A 23,891-nucleotide genomic window follows, 5' to 3' on the forward strand; every position below is an offset into this window, starting at 1 on the left:
TCTTGAATAGCAATACTTACATCAGACAAAATAGACTTAAAACAGACTGTATAAGAAACAAAGAAGGATATTATATAATGATTAAGTGATCAACCTAGCAATAAGATATAACAATAGAAAATATCTATGCACTCAACATAGGATCATCTAACAACATAAAGCAAATAGTGACAACCATAAAGAAAGAAACTGACAGTAATAAAATAATAGTACAGAAATTTTAGGCTTCCCTGCTGGCTCAGATGATAAAGAATCTACCTGCAACACAGGAGACCTGGGTTCAATCCCTGGGTCAGGAAGATCACCTGGAGAAGGGAATGGTTACCCACTTCAGTATCCTTGCCCGGACAATTCCAAGGACAGAGGAGACTGGCAGGCTATACTTTACACCACAATTACCTCAATGGACAGATAGATCATCCATACAGAAAATCAACGAGGAAACACTGGGCTTAAATGAAACATTAGATCATGTAGCCTTAATAGATATATGTAGAACATTCCATTCAAAAGCAGCAACATAAATATTATTTTCAAATACACATGGAACATTCTCCAGGATAGATCACATGCTAGGCTACAAAAGATGTCTCAATAAATTTAAGAAAATTGAAGTCAGATCAAGCATTTTTTCCAATCACAATTATTTACTAGAAATCAATTACAAGAAAAATGGCACAGAATGCAAAAACATAGAGTCTAAACAATATGCTACTAAATGGTCAAAGAGTCAATAAAAACAACAACCCTATATGCAAGACAACAAAAGAAACACAGATGTAAAGAACAGACTTTTGGACTCTGTGGGAGAAGGTAAGGGTGGGATGATTTGAGAGAATAGCACTGAAACATGTATATTACCATATGTGAAATAGATCGCCAGTCCAGGTTCAATGCATGAAACAGGGCACTCAAAGTTGGTTCCCTGGGACGACCCTGAGGGATGGGATGGGGAGGGAGGTGGGAGAGGGCTTCGGGATGGGGGGAACCATGTACACCCATGGCTGATTCATGTCAATGTATGGCAAAAACCACCACAATATTGTAAAGTAATCAGCCTCCAACTAAAACAAATAAATTTAAAAAATATATACCTGAAGACAAATGAAAATCTAAAGACAACATTCCAAAATATTAGACGCAAAAGCAGTTCTAAGAGGAAAGTTTATAGTTACACAAACATACTTCAGAAAACAAACACATCTCAAACAATATAAAATTACATCTAAAGGAATTAGAAAAAAGAGCAAACAAACCCAAAAGTTATTAAAAGAAAAGAAATAATAAAGATAAAAGTGGAAATAAGAATAGAGACTAAGAAATAATAGAAAATTCAATGATACCAAGAATTTTCAAGAAAGAGAGCAGGTTCAAGTAAAATCAGTAATAAAAATAAAAAGTTACAATCAGCACCACAGAAATACAAAATATCGTAAGAGATTACTATGCACAATGCTGCTGCTGCTGCTGCTAAGTTGTGTCAGTCGTGTACAACTCTGTGCGACCCCATAGACGGCAGCCCACCAGGCTCCGCCATCCCTGGGATTCTCCAGGCAAGAATACTTGAGTGCGTTGCCATTTCCTTTCAACGCATGAAAATGAAAAGTGAAAATGAAGTCGCTCAGTTGTGTCCAACGCTTTGCAACCCATGGACTGTAGCCTACCAGGCTCCTCCATACATGGGATTTCCCAGGCAAGAGTAGTGGAATGGGATGCCATTGTCTTCTCTGACTATGAACAATATACACCAATAAAATGGAAAACCTAGAAAAAAATGGATCAGTTCCTAAAAATATACAATCTGCCAAGATAGAATCAGAAAAAAAAAAACCAGACAGTATAGACTCCAAATTAGCAGTAGTAAAAAAGAATCATTAATTTTAAAACTTCTAACAAAAATGTCAAGGACTAGATGGCTTCCTAATTCCTAGGATTTAGCCTAGGAATGCAAGAGTGGTTCAATATTCACAAATCAATCCACGTGATATTCCTATCAAATTGAGGAGTAAAAATCATAAAACCTTCTCAATAGATTCAGAGAATGCTTTTGACAAAATTCAACATCCATTTAATAAAAATCTCAACAGATTAGGTATAGAATAAAGACAACAAAATAAAGGCCATTTATGACAAGCTTACAGCTAACATCAATTCAGGGATGAAAAATTAAGTACATCTCTGAGATCAGGAGCAAGACAAGGATACCCATTCTTACCACTTTTATAGCATAGTATTGGAAGTCCTAGCCACAGAAATCAGACAAAAAGTAAAACTAAATTGGAAAGAAGTAAATCTGTTACTGTTTACAGATGACAGGACGCTATATATAAAAATTCCTAAAGACATCACCAAACAACTACTGGAAATCTTCAGTGGCTTTAATAGAGTTGCAGGACACAAAATTGATAAACAAAAATCTGTTGCATTTCTATATACTGATAGTGAAGTCTCTCAGTTGTGTCTGACTCTTTGTGACTCCATGGACTGTAGCCTACCAGGCTCCTCCATCCATGGGATTTTACAGGCAAAGGTACTGGAGTAGGTTGCCATTTCTGTCTCCAGTAGGATCTTCCCAACCCAGGGATGGAACCCAGGCACACACAAGGTCTTTTTTAGGCAGAGGCTCTACTGTCTGAGCCACCAGGGAAGCAGCATATACTGATAACAAATTATCAAAAGAGAAATTAAGAAAACAATCTGATTTATAATTGCATCAAAAAGAATAAAATATCCTGGCATAACTCTAACCAAGGAGGTAAAAGTCTTGCACTCAAAAAACTATAAGACACTGATGAAAGAAATTGAAGATGACACAAATAAATGGAAATATACTTCATGCTTATAGATTGGAAGAATTAGTATTTTTAAAATGATCATTGTATGCAAGCCAATCTTAAATTCAGTTCAGTCCTTAAGAAAATACCAGTGGTATTTCTTTTTTTACAGAGCTAGAACAAATAATTCTAAAATTTGGAAACTTGTCTCCAACTAACCAAAACAAGCTTGTATGTACATATACAACTGTACATCAGAAAAAGAACACCCAATTAAAAAATGAGCTGGGGACCGGAACAGACATTTTTCCAAAGAAGATATACAGATGGATGAACAACAGATACATGAAAAGATGCTAACATTAATAAACATCAGGGAAAAGCAAATAAAAACCAACATAAAATACTACCTTACACCTTTCAGAATTATATTAAATAATCAAAAAGACAACAAATAAGTGTTGTTTAGGATGTGGTGAAAAGTGCACTCTTATGCATTGTTGGTGGGATTGCAAATTGGTGTAGCCGCTATGGAAAGCAGTATAGAACTTCCTCAAGATATTTAAAATACAATTGCTATATAATCCAGCAATTTCACTGCTGGATATTTAGACAAATAAAACAAAGATACTAATTGAAAAAATCTATATTCACTCCCATGTTTATTACCACATTATTTACATAGCCAAGATGTGGAAACAGTTTAAGTGTCCATTGATAGATGAATGAATAAAAATATATGATATATATATGCAATTGACTATTACTCATCCATAAAAAGAATAAAATTTGACATTTATGAAAACATGGATGGACTTACAGAGTATTATGGTAAGTGAAGTAAGTCAAACAGATAAAAATAAATACCATATGATCTCATTTAACTGTGGAATCAATTATCAATACAAGCAAAAAACCAAAACAGACTCATAAATACAGAGAAAAAAGTTGGTGTTTTCTAGGGGTGGGGGCATAGGTAAAATAGGTGAAAGGAATTAAGAGGTACGAATTTTAAGTTGTAAAATAGATAAGCCTTAGGAATGTAGTATATAGCATAAGGAATATGGTCAATAACATTGTAATGACTTTATATGAAGACAAATGGTTACTAGATTTATTGTGGTGACTATTTCATAATGTATGTAATAGTGTCAAATGACTGTTAGCACACCTGATACTAACATAATATTGCACATCAATTACATTTCAATAAAAATAAATATTAATACATTAAAAGCTACAGTGACACCAATTTATGTAAGGAATTGAATACTCTAGGATTCTATTATCCTTGTGGTTCCTGGAACAAATCCTCTGCAGACACAGAGGGACAATTGCTCTGAAGCTAGTATGGTTGCTGAAGGTATATTCAGAGAATATCTTCCCAGGAATGGAATGGCTACTCAAGGTTTAAGCATCCCAGTTCAATTTTTCAGATGACTCATGTTGTGAGAGCTGAACTGACCTAAGTTAGCAACCTGGATGCAAGGCAGATGGTGGAATAGAAGGACCTGATCTCAGCTACTTTCATGAAAACACCAAACTCACAACTATATGCTGAATAACCACTGACAAAAAAAAGACAAACCTACAAAAAAGATATTCCACTTCCAAAGACAAAGAAGAAGCTACAACAAGATGGTAGAAGTGGCACATACACAATACAATGAAATGCCATAGCCACCAGGTGGGAGACCCACAAACTGGAAAATTATACCACAGAGATTCCCCCATAGATGTGAGAGTTCTGAGCTCCAAGTAAGGCTCCCTTGTTTGGGGCCTGGCATCAGGTGCAGGAGCCCCTCAGAGCATTTGACTTTAAGAGCTAGTGGGGCTTGATTGAGGGGACACCATAGGACTTTGGGAAACAGAAACCACACTCTTGGAGGGTACACACAAGGTCTTGTGTGCACCAGGACACAGGAGGAAAAAGAGGGACTTTATAGGAGCCTCGGTCAGACCTACCTGCTGGACTTAGAGGGTCTCCTGAGGAGGCAGAGGGCAACTCTACAGGGACTCACTACAGGGACAAGAATACTGGTGGTAGAGGTATTGGGGAGTACTCATTGGCATGAGCTGTTCTAGAGGCCACCATTTAGATGCCAACATCTGGCCCCACCCAGGAGCCCTTTGGCTCCAGGGCTAGGATGCCTCTGGACAAAAAATCCACAGAGCTGAAATAAAACACACCACACCCCCATCAGCATATAGGCCACTTAAAGTCTTTCTGAGCCCACAGCTACCACTAAATACACCACTCGACATGGCCCTGTCCACCAGAGGGACAGGACCCAGCTTCACCCACTGATGGGCAGCCACCAGTACTTCCCACAAGGAAGCCTGAACAAGTCTCTTGGATCAGCCTCACCCACAAGGGGGCAGATACCAGAACCAAGAGAAACTATGATCCTGTAGCCTGTGGATTACTTAGACAAAATAAGGTGGCTGAGGAATATGTTCCACATGAAGGAACTAGACAAACTCCAGAGGAAAACTATGTGAAGTGGAAATAGGCAATGTATTTGAAAAAGAATTCAGAGTAATGATAGTAAGATGATCCAAGATCTTAGAAAAAGAATGGAGGAACAGACTAAAGAGATACAAAAAATGTTTAACAAAGAGCTAGAAGATATAAAGGAAAAGCAGAGATAAACAATACAACTACTGAAATTAAAAACACACTAGAAGAAATCAATAGCAGAGTAAATGAGGCAGAAGAACAGCTAAATGCGCTGGAAGACAAAATGATGGAAATCACTGCTGCAGAACAAAATAAAGAAAAAAGAACATAAATGAACGAGGACAGTTTAAGAGACCTCAGAACAACATTAAATGCACCAACATTTGCATTATAGATGTCTCAGAAGAAGAGAGAGAGAAATGGCTTGAGAAAATATTTGAAAAGATAATAGCTCAAAATTTCCCAGACATGGAAAAGGAAACGGTCACCCAAGTCTAAGAATTGCAGAGTCCCAGTCAGGATAAACCCAAGAAGGAACATGCAGAGACACATACTGATAAAACTGGAAAAAAAATAAGAAAAAATATTAAAACCAACAAGCAAAAATAATATACAAGGAAATCCCCTGAAGGTTATCAGCTGACTTTTTAGTAGAAACTCTTCAGGCCAGAAGGGAGTGGCATGATATAGTTAAAGTGATGAAAGGGAAAAGCCTACAACTAAGAATACTATACCCACCAAGGCTCTCATTCAGAATCAACAAAGAAATCAAAAGTTTTACAGAGAAGCAAAAACCCAGATAATTCAGCACCACCAAACTAACTTTACAAGAAATGCTAAAGGAACTTCTATAGGTGGAAAAGAAAATGCCACAACTAGAAACAAACAACAACAACAACAAAAATTATAAATGGGATCACTCACTGGTAAAGGCAAAGGTAAAACAGAAGTGGGAAATCATCTGCACACAAATACAGCATCAAATCTAGCAATGTGAGGCGTATAAAAAGGTAAGATATTGGAAATGCATTGGAAATTAAGAGATCAGCAACTTAAAACAATCTTATATTTATATAGGCTGCTATAACAAAACTGCATGGTAATCACAAACCAAAAAACTATGATAGATACATACAAACAAAAGAAAAAGCAACATCAACACAACACTAAAATTGTACATCACACCACAATAAAAGAGAACAAAAGAGACAGAAAAAAAAGACCTACAGAAAATATTCAGAAAAATGAACAAAACGGCATTAAGCACAAACATTGGTAGTTTGCTTAAATGTAAATGGATTAAATGCTGCAATCAAAAGACAGAGAGTGACTGAATGGACACAAGAACAAGACTTGTATAGGTGCTGTCTACAAGAGACCCACTTCAGATCTAGGGACAGACAGATTGCAAGTAAGAGAATGGAAAAAGATATTTCATGCAAATGGAATCAAAACAAAGCTAGAGTATTAATATGCATATCAGACAAAATAGACTTTAAAATAAAGGCTGTTACAAGATGCAAAGAAGGACACTACATAATGATCAAGGGATTACCCAATAAGAAGATATAACAGTTGTAAATGTATATATACACTCAACATAGGAGCACCTCAATATGTAAGACAAATACTAACAGCCATAAAAAGAGGAATTGACAATAACATAATAACAGTAGAGAACTTTAACATTCCCCTTACATCAATGGACAACATATCATCCAGAAAGAAAATCAATAAGCAAACACAGGCATTAAATTACACATTACACCAGATAGACTTAATTGATATATAAACAGAGCATTGCATCCAAAAGGAGCAGAATACCCATTCTTTTCAAGTGCACGTGGAACATTTTCCAGGATAGATCACATCTTGGGCCAAAAAGTGAGCCTCAGTAAATTTTTAAAAATTAAAATTATATTAAGCATCTTTTGTGACCACAATACTATGAGATTAGAAATCAACTATAAGAAAAAAAAACAACCCACAAACTATAAAAACCAGAAACATACAGAGGTTAAATGGTATGCTACTAAATAACTGGGCTGGAAGAAACACAAGCTGGAATCAAGATTGCTGGGAGAAATATCAATAAACTCAGATATGCAGATGACACCACCCTTATAGCAGAAAGTGAAGAAGAACTAAAGAGCCTCTTGATGAAAGTGAAAGAGGAGAGTGAAAAATTTGGCTTAAAGCTCAATGTTCATAAAACTAAGATCATGGCATCTGGTCCCATCACCTCCTGGGAAATAGATGGGGAAACAGTTGAAACAGTGTCAGACTTTATCTTTGGGGGCTCCAAAATCACTGCTGATGGTGATTGCAGCCATGAAATTAAAAGACGCTTACTCCTTGGAAGGAAGGTTATGACCAACCTAGATAGCATATTTAAAAGCAGAGACATTACTTTGCCAACAAAGTTCCGTATAGTCAAGGCTATGGTTTTTCGAGTGGTCATGTATGGATGTGAGAGTTGGACGGTGAAGAAAGCTGAGAGCCGAAGAATTGATGCTCTTGAACTGTGGTGTTGGAGAAGACTCTTGAGAGTCCCTTGGACTGCAAGGAGATCCAACCAGTCCATCCTAAAGGAGACCAGTCCTGGGTGTTCATTGGAAGGACTGATGTTGAAACTGAAACTCCAATATTTTGGCCATCTCATGTGAAGAGTTGACTCATTGGAAAAGATCCTGATGCTGGGAAGGATTGGGGGCAGGAGGAGAAGGGAATGATCGAGGATGAGATGGTTGGATGGCATCACAGACTCGATGGACATGGGTTTGGGTAAACTCTGGGAGTTGGTGATGGACAGGGAGGCCTGGCGTGCTGCGATTCATGGGGTCGCAAGAGTCGTATCCAGCTGAGCGACTGAACTGACTGACTGAACTGACTAAATAACTAATGGATCACTGAAGAAACCAAAGAGGAAATTAAAAAATATATAGAGGCAAATGTAAAAGAAAACATGATGATCCAAAACCTATGGGACACAGCAAAAGCAGTTCTAATATAGCAATTTATAGCAATACAATCTTACCTCATGAGACAAGAAAAATCCCAAGTAAACAATGTAACCTTACATCTAAAGCAACTAGAGAGACAAATAAAACTCAAAGTTATTAGAAGGAAAGAAATCATAAAGACCAGAGCAGAAATAATTGAACAATAACAATAACAAAGATCAATGAAGCTAAAAATGGTTCTTTGAGAAGGTAAACAAAATTGATTAATCTTTAGCCAGATTCATCAAAAAAAAGGGGGGGGGGAGAGGACTCAAATCAATAAAATTAGAAACGAAAAAGGAGAAGTTACAACTGGCATCACAGAAATACAAAGGATTGTGAGAGGCCACCACAAGGAACTATATGCCAATAAACTGAACAACCTAGGAGAAATAAATTCTTAGAAAGATACAACCTTCTAAGACTGAATCAAGAAGAAACAGAAAGTATAAACAGACCAACCACAAGTACTGAAATTGAAACTGTGATGGAAAAAACTCCTCTCACAGCAAACAAACATCTAGGACCAGGTGACTTCACAGGCGAATTCAATCAAACTTTTGGAGAAGAGTTAGCATCTATCCTTCTGAAACTCTTCCAAAAAATTTCAGAGAAAGGAACATTGCCAAACTCATTCAAGAGGTCCCCATCACCTTGATATCAAAACCACACAAAGACATCACAAAAAAGAAAATTACAGGCCAATAGCACTGAGGAACATAGATGCAAAAATCCTCAACAAAATTCTAGAAAAACAAATCCAACAATACATTAAAATACATTAAAAGGACCATACACCATGATCAAGTGGGATTCAAGAATTTTTCAATATCTGTAAATGACTGCGATGCACCACATTAACAAACTGAAGAATAAAAACCATATGATCATGTCAATAGAAGCAGAAAATTATTTTAATAAAATTCAATACCCATTTATGATACTTTCCAGAAAATGGGCACAGAGGGAACATACTGCAACATAATAAAGGCCATATGTGACAAAACCATAGATGACATCACACTCAATGGTGAAAATCTGAAAGCCTTTCCTGAAATCTGAAAGCTAAGATCAGGGTGTCCACTATCAGCACCTTATTCAACATAGCTTTGGAAGTCCTAGCCATGGCAGTCAGAGAAGAAAAAGAAATGAAAGGAAGCCAAATTGGAAAAGAAAAACTGTGACTGTTTGCAGATGACATAATACTATACATAGAAAATCCTAACGATGCTACCAGTAAAATTCTAGAGCTCATCAATGAAATAATAAAGCTGCTTTCCATTTGTCTTCTTTGGAAAAAATATATTCATGTCTTTTGCCCATTTTTAATTGAAGATGAAGATGATGAACTATAAAACTACCCAGAGATTTAATCGTTTTTTCCTGAAAATTCTTACCAGATATAGTATCTTTAAACCCTGGTGTCAGGGTGACAGGGTAGCAGGGAGGAAGGCTAGGAGTCTCCAAACAGAGGAAATAGGCTGCAGGTGTTAGGCGTTTTCTCTCTCTCTCTTAAGTGGCAGGAAGAAACAAACTGCAAGTGTCAGATCTTTTTCCCTTCTCTATACAAAAGTGAAAGTTTTCCCTTAAAATTCTGTGTTGCCATGATGACACCTGGTTCCACCTGAAGTTAACTTTTCTCAAATCTTGAGCTAACCAATGCGTTTTTCTTACGGAAATGTTTTTCTTAAGAATTGTTCATGAACTATGTTTTTACCCTAGACTCTGTCTTTCTTCAAGTCAGTTCGTTCAGCTTAAGACTCAGAACCAATAAGGGCTCAACAAACCAGTATGTTTTACTCATACAGTTGTTCTCCTAATCTATGTTAACAAAACTATATATCTGCTTGGAAACCTGTCTTTCTTCAAGATTCATGTCAGCCGTTTTATGGCCTGGGATAACTCACCTTGTGCCAATGTTATCTCAAAATGCATGTGGATGAGGGTGCCACTCTGAGTTTTGAGACATTTCCCTTCTCTAATTATCAGCCTGCTGATAGACATGTAACATACTGCTAAAGGATAGCAGGGGGGCACTCTTTCTGCCCCCTTCTGATGTCTATGTCAGAAGCTTTATCTATCTCTTTCGTACTTTAATAAAACTTTATCACACAAAAGCTCTGAGCAATCAAGCCTCATCATTTGAATTCCTCTCCTCTGGAGGTCAAGAATCCTGGTGTCTCTCAGGGCTCAGCAACAACCTTTCATCTTGGGGGCTCTTCTGGGATCTGAACCTGGGACCTCTCATGCCTGAGGCAAGAACCGTAAACTGTAGACCAAAACAACTTTTCAAGGGTAAACTGGAACATTTACTACAACATTTCTGGGGATCTACCTGGTGGTTTAGGAGACTGAGGTTTCATTTTTTCATTATTATTATTGAGAACTATATCTCTCATGTATGTATTGCTCACGTGGACTATTCTATAATTTCTACACAAGGAATATTATTCTTACTCTAAAATATCCAAAATGCTTATGTTGTAGACTACAGGTTAATCAATCAAGAAGATAAACAAGCAAGTCCTTAGGTGTATTATCAAGGATGCACTATGAAGAACAATCATAATTAATTGTACTGTGTACTTCCTTTCTAAAGTGAAAGTGAAAGTGAAGTCCCTCAGTCGTGTCTGACTCTTTGCGAACCCATGAACCGTAGCCTACAAGGCTCCTCCGTCCATGGGATTTTCCAGGCAAGAATACTGGAGTGGGCTGCCATTTCCTTCTCCAGGGGATCTTCCCAACCCAGGCATTGAACCCAGGTCTCCCTCACTGCAGACAGACGCTTTACCATCTGAGCCACCAGGGAAGCCCACTTCCTTTCTAAGGAAAGAAGTAAAGCAATGCAAATATCAGAAACATTGGAAGATATATCAGTTTGCCTATATTATAGTCAATACCACATATCATAGGCAAAGCATATATATGAATCTCAAACATGAGGCCACTGTTGCCTAGGTCTCTTAATTGTGAGGAGTCCACGAATGCTTAAAACGTATCACAACACTATAACCACCCTGAAAAATACAATGAAAATGAATTGTTTAAACATTTTTAGGTTATAATAAATATCACCATAGAATAATAAAACTTCTGAAGTTTCAATTAAAGTAAATTCAGAAGATAGATGAAAGTTTCTCAAAAAGATCTTGGAAATTATGCCAGTCATTTATGAGAAGAAAACCCATTATAATCTTCATGTTTCCCAATTGAATGAAACTTTCATAGAACCCTGTTTTCACTAGTCCAATGCTTTATTTGAGCCACCACATGCTACACTGGTGTTGTCACTCACATAAAATCATAGACTTGTATACCACCTATCAATCAGACATTCAGAAAGAAAAAATGAGAATAAAAAGTACCCCAAAACTGGTATCAGAATGCTTGGAAAATAAAAACTGAAGAGCACTAAAATAGTTGGAAAATTCCTGCCAATTAGGATCATATATTAAGAAGGCATTTAACAAATAACTAATTTATTTAGGAAATATGCATATTCACAAATATACATAACAGTTCCAGAAAGCACCTAGCAGGAATAAAGTTTGAATTTCAGTGTACAAGTGGCTAGATTGAATGCAGGTAGATATGACGGTAAAAGTACAGTCAAAAATGACCAAAAAGTCATCTTACTAAGTAGTCTGTAATGAAGGACAAAAAATGGACAGTATTCAATGAAGAGAAATAAAAATTTTAAAGGTAAATAATTTATTTGACCAGTAACGCTGAAGAAGCTGAGTTGAATGGTTCTATGAAGACCTACAAGACCTTCTAGAACTAACACCCCAAAAACATGTCCTTTTCATTATAGGGGACTGGAATGCAAAAGTAGGAAGTCAAGAAACACCTGGCGTAACAGGCAAGTTTGGCCTTGGAGTACAGAATGAAGCAGGGCAAAGGCTAATAGAGTTTTGCCACGAGAATGCACTGGTAATAGCAAACACCCTATTCCAACAACACAAGAGAAGACTCTACACGTGGACATCACCAGATGGTCAACACTGAAATCAGATTGATTATATTGTTTGCAGCCAAAGATGGAGAAGCTCTATACAGTCAGCAAAAACAAGACCGGGAGCAGACTGTGGCTCAGATCATGAACTGCTTATTGCTAAATTCAGACTTAAATTGAAGAAAGTAGGGAAAACCACTAGTCCATTCAGCTATGACCTAGATAAAATCCCTTATGAGTACACAGTGGAAGTGACAAATAGATTTAAGGGACTAGACCTGATAGACAGAGTGCCTGATGAACTATGGACAGAGGTTCGTGACATTGTACAGGAGACAGGGATCAAGAAAATCCCCATGGAAAAGAAATGCAAAAAAGCAAAATGGCTGTCTGAGGAGGCCTTACAGATAGCTGGGAAGAGAAGAGAAGCGAAAAGCAAAGGAGAAAAGGAAAGATATTCCCATCTGAATGCAGAGTTCCAAAGAATAGCAAGGGGAGATAAGAAAGCCTTCCTCAGCGATCAGTGCAAACAAATAGAGGAAAACAACAGATTGAGAAAGACTAGAGATCTCTTCAAGAAAATTAGAGATACCAAAGGAACATTTCATGCAAAGATAGGCTTGATAAAGGACAGAAATGGTATGGACCTAACAGAAGCAGAAGATATTAAGAAGAGGTGGCAAGAATACACCGAAGAACTGTACAAAAAAGATCTTCACGACCCAGATAATCACGATGGTGGGATCACTCACCTAGAGCCAGACATCCTGGAATGTGAAGTCAAGTGGGCCTTAGAAAGCATCACTACGAACAAAGCTAGTGGAGGTGATGGAATTCCAGTTGAGCTATTTCAAATCCTCAAAGGTGATGCTGTGAAAGTGCTGCACTCGATATGCCAGCAAATTTGGAAAACTCAGCAGTGGCCACAGGACTGGAAGAGGTCAGTTTTCGTTCCAATCCCAAAGAAAGACAATGCCAAAGAATGCTAAAACTACCGCACAATTGCACTCATCTCACATGCTAGTAAAGTAATGCTCAAAATTCTCCAAGCCAGGCTTCAGCAATACGTGAACCGCGAACTTCCAGATGTTCAAACTGGTTTTAGGAAAGGCTATATGCGAGACAGAATAAGAGACACAGATGCATAGAACAGTCTTATGGACTCTGAGGGAGAAGGTGAGGGTGGGACATTCTGGGAGAATAGCATTGAAACATGTGTATTATCATATGTGAAACAGAACACCATTCCATGTTCAATGCATGAGACAAATGCTCAGGGCTGGGGCAATGGGAAGACCCAGAGGGATGGGATGGGGAGGGAGGTGAGAGGGGGGTCCAGGAGGGGAACACATGTAAACCCATGGCTGATTCATGTCAATGTATGGCAAAAACTACTACAATATTGTAAAGTAATTAGCCCCCAACTAAAATAAATAAATTTATTTTAAAAAAAAAGAAAAAATGAAAAAAAAAAACACATTTTGATTAAAAAAAAAAAAAAAAAAAAAAAAGAAAAGGCAGAGGAACCAGAGATCAAATTGCCAATATCTGCTGGATCACTGAAAAAGCAAGAAAGTTCCAGAAAAACATCTATTTCTGCTTTATTGACTATGCCAAAGCCTTGGACTGCATGGATCACAATAAACTGTGGAAAATTCTGAAAGAGATGGGAATACCAAACCATCTGACCTGTCTCTTGAGAAACCTGTATGCAGGTCAGGAAGCAACAGTTAGAACTGGACATGGAACAACAGACTGGTTCCAAATAGGAAAAGGAGTATGTCAAGGCTGTATATTGTCACTCTGCTTATTTAACTTATATGCAGAGTACATCATGAGAAATACTGGGCTGGAAGAAACACAAGCTGGAATCAAGATTGCTGGGAGAAATATCAATAACCTCAGATATGCGGATGACACCATCCTTATGGCAGAGGGTGAAGAAGAACTAAAGAGCCTCTTGATGAAGGTGAAAGAGGAGAGTGAAAAAGTAGGCTTAAAGCTCAATGTTCAGAAAACTAAGATCATGGCATCTGGTCCCATCACTTCATGGGAAGTAGATGGGGAAACAGTGGAAACAGTGTCAGACTTCATTTTTTTAGGTTCCAGAATCACTGCTGATGGTGATTGCAGCCATGAAATTAAAAGACGCTTACTCCTTGGAAGGAAGGTTATGGCCAACCTAGATAGCATATTTAAAAGCAGAGACATTACTTTGCCAACAAAAGTCCATCTAGTCAAGGCTATGGTTTTTCCAGTGGTCATGTATGGATGTGAGAGTTGGATGGTGAAGAAAGCTGAGCGCTGAAGAAATGATGCTTTTGAGCTGTGGTGTTGGAGAAGACTCTTGAGAGCCCCTTGGACTGCAAGGAGATCCAATCAATCCATCCTAAAAGAGATCAATCCTGGGTGTTCATTGGAAGGTGTGATGTTGAAGCTGAAACTCCAATACTTTGGCCACCTCATGTGAAGGGTTGACTCATTGGAAAAGACCCTAATGCTGGGTAGGATTGGGGGTGGGAGGAGAAGGGGATGACAGAGGATGAGATGGTTGGGTGGTATAACCGACTCGATGGACATGGGTTTGGGTAGACTCCGGGAGTTGGTGATGGACAGAGAGGCCTGGTGTGCTGCAATTCGTGGGATTGCAAAGAGTCAGACATGACTGAGTGACTGAACTGAACTGAACTATATCAAAAACAAATACAGAATGTAATCAAAAGCACCATTAATTATGCAATAGTTGATTCACACAACATGGAATGATTAAAGAAAGAAGAAATTCCTACTGGTTCTTCAATGTCTGTTAAAACTATAGAGACAAACAGGATACTGCTGCTGTTGCTGTTCAGTCTGTTAGTCCTGTCTGACTCTTAGAATCCCCATGGACCATAGCACGGCAGGATTATCTGTCCTCCACTATCCCCCAGAGTTTGCTCAGATTCATGTCCTTTGAGTCAGTGATGTTATCTTTCCATCTTATCCTCTGCTTCCCCCTTCTCCTTTTGCCTTCAGTCTTTCCCATCATAGAGGTCTTTTCCAATGAGTTGGCTCTTCACATCAGGTGGCCAGAGTACTGGAGCTTCAGCTTCAGAAACAGTCCTTCCAATGAATATTTAAGGTTGATTTCTTTTATGATTGGTTTCATCTCCTTGAAATCCAGGGGACTCTGAAGAGTCTTTCCCACCACAATAGTTTGAAAGCATCAATTTTTTTGCACTTAGCCTTCTTTATAGCCCAACTCTCATGTAAATACATGACTACTGGAAAAACCATAGCTTTGACTATATGGACTTGTTGGCAAAGTGATGTGTCTGCTTTTTAATATGCTTTCTAGGTTTGTCATAGCTTTCCTTCCTTACTTTGATGTCTTTAGTCACCATCAACAGTGATTTTGGAGCCCAAGAAAATAAAATTTGTAATTACTTCCGCTTTATTCCTCTTATTTGCCATCCATTGATGGACCTGGATGCCATAATCTCAGTTTTTCTTAAAGTTGGGTTTCAAGCCAGCCTTTTCACTTTCCTCTTTCACCCTCCTTAAGAGGCTCTTTAGTTTTTCTTTATTTTCTATCATTAAAGTGCTATCTGCATATCTGAGGTTGTTGATAATTATCCTGGCAATCTTGATTTCAGATGTGATTCATCCAGGTCGGCATTTCGCATGATGTACTCTACAAATAAGTTAAATAAGCAGGGTAACGATATACATCCTTGCTGCACTCCTTTCCAAATTTGAACCTGTCCATTGTTCCATGTCTGGTTCTAATTATTGCTTCTTGACCCACATACATGTTTCTCATGAAAGAGGTAAGGTGGTCTGGTACTCCCATCTTTAAGAACTTTCCAGTTTGTTGTGATCAGCACAAAGGCTTTAGTGAAGTCAGTGAAGCAGAAATAAATGTTTTTCTGAAACTACCTTGCTTTCACCATGATCCAGTGAATGCTGGCAATTTGATTTGTGGTTCCTCTATCTCTTTGAAACCCAGCTTGTGCAAGACACTAGGCTTCTATTTTTCTCAGTAAAAACACACAGTGTGGCTACGTGACCACATGAGTTTATGCTCAAGAAATCAGATATAGGGAGAAAGGCCCATGGGCTTAGCACCAGTCAACCTTGCAATGCCCTGCATGGGAACATTCAGGCTGTGCAAAAGAGCCATCATTATCTGCTGCAGTGTCCTCTCCAATGACCTGATAAAACTCCCCAAACAGCAATGCAATTACTCCCTACTTGGTCCATGTTGTGGGGCCAACCTTATACTTTGGGCAAACAGGGCCTCATGTTGCAGATGATACCAGGTCTCCAAATGGCTCTGAAAGGCCTTATTAGGAAGGTACTCTCAGAGGGATTTCTCCTCTAGGGGGAGTCATCTTCAAAAGCCGTGGCCCCAAGAGAGGAAGAATGCCCTAGGAGACACAAGAGGCCTGAGTTGGCCAGTGAAGCAAAACCCATTAAAGGGTCCATCAGAAACAACTGGTCTCACAGAGACCTTGCCATGCCTGAACATGACCTGGTCAAGTCTTATGGTATCCCAGAGACTGTGCTTCATCTTTCGACAGCAAGCAGCATCTACCTGCCAAGATCTGGTGGATGGGTTCCTGCCAGCCTCTTAACATTGCCAGACCTGGGGATGCTCTCTCTTCTTCGGAGACTGCAAAGCACACACCACAGGTGACTGACCCCCAGTGGATCCACATGCTCTGCATGGAGGTATGCAGAAACCTGTGTGTGGATGTTCTCCAGGGACAAGGGAAGCAAACATTGCCTCCGTGACCCATATGACTAGAATTCAAGCCTAACAAAATGTTCTTCAGTGTTCAAGATCTTAACCCATCAAGATGGTGCCACCATCTTGACAGAAGTCAAGAAGTCCTACTTTGTGAGGACTGAGATTACAAACAAGACTCAGCCCTCTGGACTGCTTGAGGACGGCCTCCTCCACAGTCCAACACTTGTGGAGCCTGTGTCTAGGACCAAAGAGAGCCACTCACCGCAAATCATTCAGGCCATTGCAAGATCCTCGCCAGACATTTGACAGACACAATTTGAGAGAAGGAGCTAAATAAAGGCGTACCAACATCCTCTGGGTGGGGCAGTGGAGGTTCAACTCAGTTCAGTTGCTCAGTCGTATCTGACTCTTAGCAACCTCACGGACCATAGCATGCCAGGCCTCCCTGTCCATCACCTACTCCCAGAGTTTACCCAAACTCATGTCCATTGAGTCGGTGAGGCCATCCAGCCATCTCAACCTCTGTCATCCCCTTCTCCAACTGCCTTCAATCTTTTCCAGCATCAGGGTCTTTTCAAATGAGTCAGTTCTTTGCATCAGGTGGCCAAAGTACTGGAGTTTCAGCCTCAACATCAGTCCTTCCAATGAACACTCAGGACTGATCTCCTTTAGGATGGACTGGCTGGATCTCCTTGCAGTTCAAGGGACTCTCAAGAGTCTTCTCCAACACCACAGTTCAAAAGCATCAATTCTTCGGTGCTCAGTTTTCTTTATAGTCCAACTCTCACATCCACACATGACTACTGGAAAAACCATAGCCTTGACTAGACGAACCTTTGTTCGCAAAGTAATGTCTCTGCTTTTTAATATGCTGTCTAGGTTGGTTATAACTTTCCCTCCAAGGAGCAAGTGTCTTTTAATTTCATGGCTGCAATCACCATCTGAAGTGATTTTGGAGCCCCCAAAAATAAAGTCAGCCACTGTTTCCACTGTTTCCCCTTCTATTTGCCACAAAGTGATGGGACTGGATGCCATGATCTTAGTTTTCTGAATGTTGAGCTTTAAGCCAAATTTTTTACTCTCTTCTTTCACTTTCATCAAGAGGCTCTTTAGTTTTTCTTTGCTTTCTGCCATAAGGGTGGGGTCATCTGTGTAACTGAGGTTATTGATATTTCTCCTGGCAATCTTGATTCCAGCTTGTGCTTCCTCCAGCCCAGAGTTTCTCATGATGTACTCTGCATATAAGTTAAATAAGCAGGGTGACAATATACAGCCTTGATGTACTCCTTTTCCTATTTGGAACCAGTCTGTTGTTCCATGTCCAGTTCTAACTGTTGCTTCCTGACCTGCATAGAGGTTTCTCAAGAGGCAGGTCAGGTATTCCCATCACTTTCAGAATTTTCCACAGTTTATTGTGATCCACACAGTCAAAGGCTTTGGCATAGTCAATAAAGCAGAATTAGATGGTTTTTTTGGAACTCTCTTGATTTTTTGATGATCCAGCGGATGTTGGCAATTTGATCTCTGGTTCCTTCACCTTTTCTAAATCCATCTTGAACATCTGGAAGTTCACGGTTCATGTATTGCTGAAGCCTGGCTTGGATAATTTTGAGCATTACTTTGCTATCATGAGAGGTGAGTGCAATTGTGCAGTAGTTTGAGAATTCTTTGGCATTGCCTTTCTTTGAGAGTGGAATGAAAACTGACCTTTTGCAGTCTTGTGGCCACTGCTGAGTTTTCCAATTTGGCTGGCATGTTGAGTGCAGCACTTTCACAGCATCATTTTTTAGGATTTGAAATAGCTCAACTGGAATTCCATCACCTCCACTAGCTTTGTTCATAGTGATGCTTCCTAAAGTCCACTTGACTTTGCATTCCAGGATGTCTGGCTCTAGGTGAGTGATCACACCATCGTGGTTATTTGAATCATGAAGATCCTTTTTGTATAGTTCTTCTGTGTATTCTTGATACCTCTTCTTAATATCTTCTGCTTCCATTAGGTTCATACCATTTCTGTCTTTTATTGAGCCCATCTTTGGATGGAATGTTTCCTTGGTATCTCTAATTTTATTGAAGAGATCTCTAGTCTTTCCCATTCTATTGTTTTCTTCTATTTCTTTGCACTGATCACTGAGGAACGTTTTCTTATCTCTCCTTGCTACTCTTTGGAACTCTGCATTCAGATGGGTATATCTTTCCTTTTCTCCTTTGATTTTTGCTTCTCTTCTTTTCACAGCTATTTGTAAGACCTCCTCAGACAGCCATTTTTCTTTTTCGCATTTTTTTTTCCCTTGGGGATGGTCTTAATCCCTGTCTCCTGTACAATGTCATGAACCTCCGTCCATAGTTCATCAGACACTCTGTCTATCAGATCTAGTCCCTTAAATCTATTTCTCACTTCCACTGAATAATCGTAAGGAATTTGATTTAGGTCATACCTGAATGGTCAAGTGGTTTTCCCCACTTTCTTCAATTTCAGTCTGAATTTGGCAATAAGGAGTTCATGATCTGAGCCACAGTGTGTTCCTGGTCCTGTTTTTGCTGACTATATAGAGCTTTTCCATCTTTGGCTGCAAAGAATATAATTAATCTGATTTTGGTGCTGGCCACCTTGTGATGTCCAGGTGTAGAGTCTTCTCTTGTGTTGCTGGAAGAGTGTGTTTGCTATGACCAGTGCGTTCTCTTGGCAAAACTCTGGAGGTAAGGAACAGGAAAGAAAGCCAAAAGCAGAACCAGGCCTTGGCCACATGGAAGCCCTTAGGCACTGTAGAGACATAAGGGCTTTCCTTGAGGGATAGCATACCTCTGCAGTCAAATCTCAGGGTTCCAGAAGGGACAGAAAGATCCCTGACATTCTGTCCCTGGACTGCTGTGTCCATTGGGTCTCAGTGTAATTGTACTGAGCATGACTTTTGGATCATCATCTCTCTTCAGGACCATATGCATTCTATACATCAAGCCAAACAATGCACTTCCCACTCATTGCATCTATGCAAAGGGACTTGAGTAGGCTTATCTCTGAGGCTTTCTGGAAATGAGTATGTCCCACAGGACGAGAGTCTGCCTACCCCAGGTTCTAGACCAAGACACATCGATTGGCCTTGGGGCAGTAGGCCACACTCAGATCTTCCTTCCTCTCTGGCACTGTCTGTCTAGAGAGGAGCATGACAGCTGTGAGAATACCTAGTCTGTCCATGTAGGATTTGGTGGTCACATGGTCTACACCTTCATGCAACAAATATGCTACAAGACACACCTACAGTGACATATCCAGGAACAAGAGAAAGTGACAAAATTCATCTATACACAAATCCCTGGCTGAAATGCATATCTACCACTAACCTTCCTCACTACTCTCCAGCTTCCTATCTCCCTACTTCTCTAGCTCCATAGCTCCCTACCTCCTTACTTTTCTCCCTTTCTTCCTCCCACCCATCTTACCTACTGCCAAATGTGAGGGACAGAGTGAACGAGTGGATCAGTGCATGAGTGAGTAGATGAATAACTGGTCCAGGGAGGAAGAAATGGTGAATCAATAAAGGAGAAAGCAGAGATTCATGGGCTCTCCACCTGGCAGAAGGTCTGGAGAGAGGGCCTCTCGGTTACCAAGATTCTATGATTGTGTCTTGGGGGACAAGATGTTCCTCTGAGTTCTAATCTGGCCTTTGCAAGCAAGGAGTGGGTGAAAAGACATGGAGCTTAGCCACTTGCCACCAACATACAGAAAAATGAAGCAACAAGCATGGAATGATGCTCAAGGAAGAGATATCTGGATTTGGGGCCTGTGGGCTCAGCACCATTCAACCTGGCAATGCCCTACACGGGAGCTTTCAGGCTGGGGACAGAAGACATTGTCATCTGGTGCGGCCTCACCTTCAATGGCTTGCCAAAGGTCCTGCAACAACAACAATGCAACTACTCCCTGTTTGGTTCATATCAAGGAGCCACTCCTCTATTTCAGGCAAATGGGGCCTCACGATGAACATGATACTGGGGCTCTGAAGGGCTCTCAGTAGCCTTACTAAGAAGGTAAGTTTGGAAGGGTTTCTCCTCTGGGGTTGCTATCATTGAAGGCTATGGCCCCCAGAGAGGAAGAACACTGCAGGAGATTCAAGGGGCCTGAGTGGGTGAACAGGACAAAACATGTTAAAGGGCCCATCAGAACAATTGGTCTCATGAGAACTTGCCATGCCTGAAAATGACCTAGCCAAGCACCATGGAATCTCAGGGGCCACCTTCCAGCTCTCTCAACAGCCAGCAGTGTCTACTTGCCTACACAGGTCCACGCCTGCCTCTCACCTTTGCCAGGCCTGAGGCAGGATCCTTCCCTACAAAAAATTACCGGGAAACTGAAAAGGACACACCATAGGTGACCATCCCCTCAGTAGATGAGTGTGCTCTGGACAAAGGTGTGCAGAGACCTGTGTGTGGATGGATGTTGCCTCTGTGTACAATATGACAAGAATTCAGGTTTAACGAAAGGCTTTTCAGTGCCCGAGTTCCTAGCCTGTTGTGATGGTGCCACAGCAGTAGTTCTCCTTTTGTGAGAACTGAGGTTCCTGCAAGGACACCCCCTCTCTGGACTGCCTTGACGCTTGCCTCCCCCATAGTCCATCTTCCTCTGGGGCCTTTGTCGAGGACAAAAGAGAGCCATTAACCTTGAATCATTCAGGCCATGGCAAGATCCTCGCCAGAATGTCTGACCGAAAGACATCATTCAAAAAGAAGGTGCTAAGGAAAGACCCAGTGTATGTCCTCTGGGTGAGTGGTGAAAGCAGGGATTAGGAAAGAAAGCCAAAGGCAGGGCCAGTCCTTGGCCACATGGAAGCCCCTAGACACTGTAGAGATTATTTAAGTGCACTCTCCGCAGGATAGGGTGCCTCCACAGCCAAATCTCAGGGCTCCAGAAGGGACAGAGAGACCTCCTGCTCCTGCACGGACATGTCCATTGGGTGTCAGCATAATCTTTTTGAGCATGATTTTTAGGTCATCATCTTTCTTCAGGACCATACGAATTCTAAACATTGACACAACTGAGGCACTTCCTTCACATCTCATTCAGGCACAGGCACCTGAGTAGGCTTACCTCTGAAGCTTTCTGGAAATGAGTATGTCCCAAAGGTTGTGAGTTTTTGGCTACCACATTGCTGCACCAAGGCTGACATTTATTTCCCAGGGGCAGCAAGCCACACTCAGATCTTCCTTCCTCTGGGGACATTGTCTATCTATAGAGCAAAAAGATACCTGTGAGAACTCCTTGTTATTTCTTGTAGGATTTGATAGTCACATGTGCTACATCTTCATACAGTGAATAATGCTACAAGACATACCTAGAACAAGACATACCTAGAACAAGACATACAGGAATCCAAGAACGTGACAAAACGCACTTACATACAGAGACACAAACCTCTGACTGAAATGCATGACTGCCACCAATCTTCCTCCCTACCTCTCTAGTTCTCTACCTCCCCATCTCCTTACTTTTATTCATCCTTCCCTCCCACCCTGCCTACAACCAAACATGAGGGAATGAGTGAATGAGTGGATAAGTGCATTAATGAGTACATGAATAACATGACCAGGAGGGAAGAAATGGGAATTCTATAAAGGAATCTAGAGAGAAGGCAGACCCTCATGGGTTCTCTACCTGAAAGAACCTCTTGGCTGCCAAGATTCTACAGATGTGCCTTGTGGAATGGAGACATTCCTCCGAGCTCAATTCGTGTCTGTTCAAGCAAGGGGTGGCTGAAGGGACACTGGGCCTGGTAACTTGCTGCCAACACACAGAGAATGAGACCATGGCGTCCCAAGGAACTGACTCTGAAGGAAGCAGCTATCTGGTGACAGGGCACATAGACCCAGCACCAGTCAGCCTGGCAACACCCTGCATGGGAATGTTCAGGTTGGAGCAGAGCCACTGTTGCCTGGAGCAGTGTCCCCTCCTGTGTCCCACCACAGGCCCCAAACAACACTAACGCAACTACTCCTCGTCTGCCTCTCATCACGGTGTCACAGCTCTCCTTCAGGCAAGTGGGGCCTCATGCTGGGGCTGATACAGTGGCTCTAAAGGGCTCTCAACAGCCTTACTAAAAAGGTATACTTGGAAGGGGTTTCTCTTCTGGGGGGTGCTATCATTGAAGGCTGTGGCCCTAGAGTGGAAGAGTACCCCAGGAGATGCAGGGTGCCTGAGTAGGTGAACAAAACGAACACATCAAAGGGCCCATCAGGAACAAATGGTCACACTCAGAACTCACTATGCCTGAAAGTGATCTGGCCAAGCCCATGGGGCTGCCCTTCAGCTCTCAACAGCAACAGCGTCCACTTGCCAAGACCCAGTTGACAAGTTACTACCTGCTTATCACCACTGCCAGGCCTGGGGCACAATCCTTCCCCACCAACCATTCTTGAGAGATTGGAAAGCACACACCATAGGTGACCATCCCCTCAGGTGATCGACATGCTCTACATGCAAGTTTGCAGAGACATTTGTGTGGATGTTCCCCAGGGGACCAAGGAAGCAAACACTGTCTTGATGTCCAGTCTGACTAGAATTCAGGTTTAACGAAAGGCCTTTTAATGTCTGAGATCATCCTAGCCTGTCTAGATGGCATTGTAGAATAAGTTCACCCTTTGTGATGACTGAGGTTCCTGCAAGGACTCCTCCCTTTGGACTGCCTTGAGGCATGCCTCCCTCATAGTTCTTCATCCTCTGGTGCTCACGTCCAGGAAAAAAGGACTTTTTTCCCTATTTTTTGAATCATCCAGGTCGTGGTGAGACCCTCACCAGAACGTCTTACTGAAAGACAAGATTCAAAGAGAAGGAGCTAAGGAAAGGCCTTGCCTATCGCCTTCAGGTAGGTGGTGGAAGGAGGGATCAGGAAAGAAAGTCAAAGGCAGGACTAGGAATTAGCCTATGTAAAAGACCCTAGACAAGGTAGAGACACAGGGGCTCCCCTTGTGGGAT

At 40.8% G+C, this 23,891-nt stretch overlaps 1 protein-coding gene and 2 non-coding genes across 3 annotated transcripts in view; all 3 read right to left on the bottom strand.

Moving 5' to 3' along the window:
• LOC145528621 (uncharacterized) overlaps positions 1-23,891 on the bottom strand; it is a 157,145-nt gene that overhangs the window by 87,751 nt on the left and 45,503 nt on the right. The gene's annotated exons all lie outside the window — the stretch shown is intronic.
• On the bottom strand, positions 19,805-19,885 carry LOC145530657 (small nucleolar RNA SNORD115). The gene has a single exon (XR_014071970.1). It is a non-coding gene; the product is annotated as a small nucleolar RNA SNORD115 (small nucleolar RNA).
• On the bottom strand, positions 21,875-21,955 carry LOC145530655 (small nucleolar RNA SNORD115). Its single transcript, XR_014071968.1, has one exon. It is a non-coding gene; the product is annotated as a small nucleolar RNA SNORD115 (small nucleolar RNA).

This window comes from Giraffa tippelskirchi, chromosome 12, assembly GCF_054371585.1.
Source record: "Giraffa tippelskirchi isolate mGirTip1 chromosome 12, T2T-mGirTip1v1.2.pri, whole genome shotgun sequence".
NCBI lineage: Eukaryota > Metazoa > Chordata > Mammalia > Artiodactyla > Giraffidae > Giraffa > Giraffa tippelskirchi.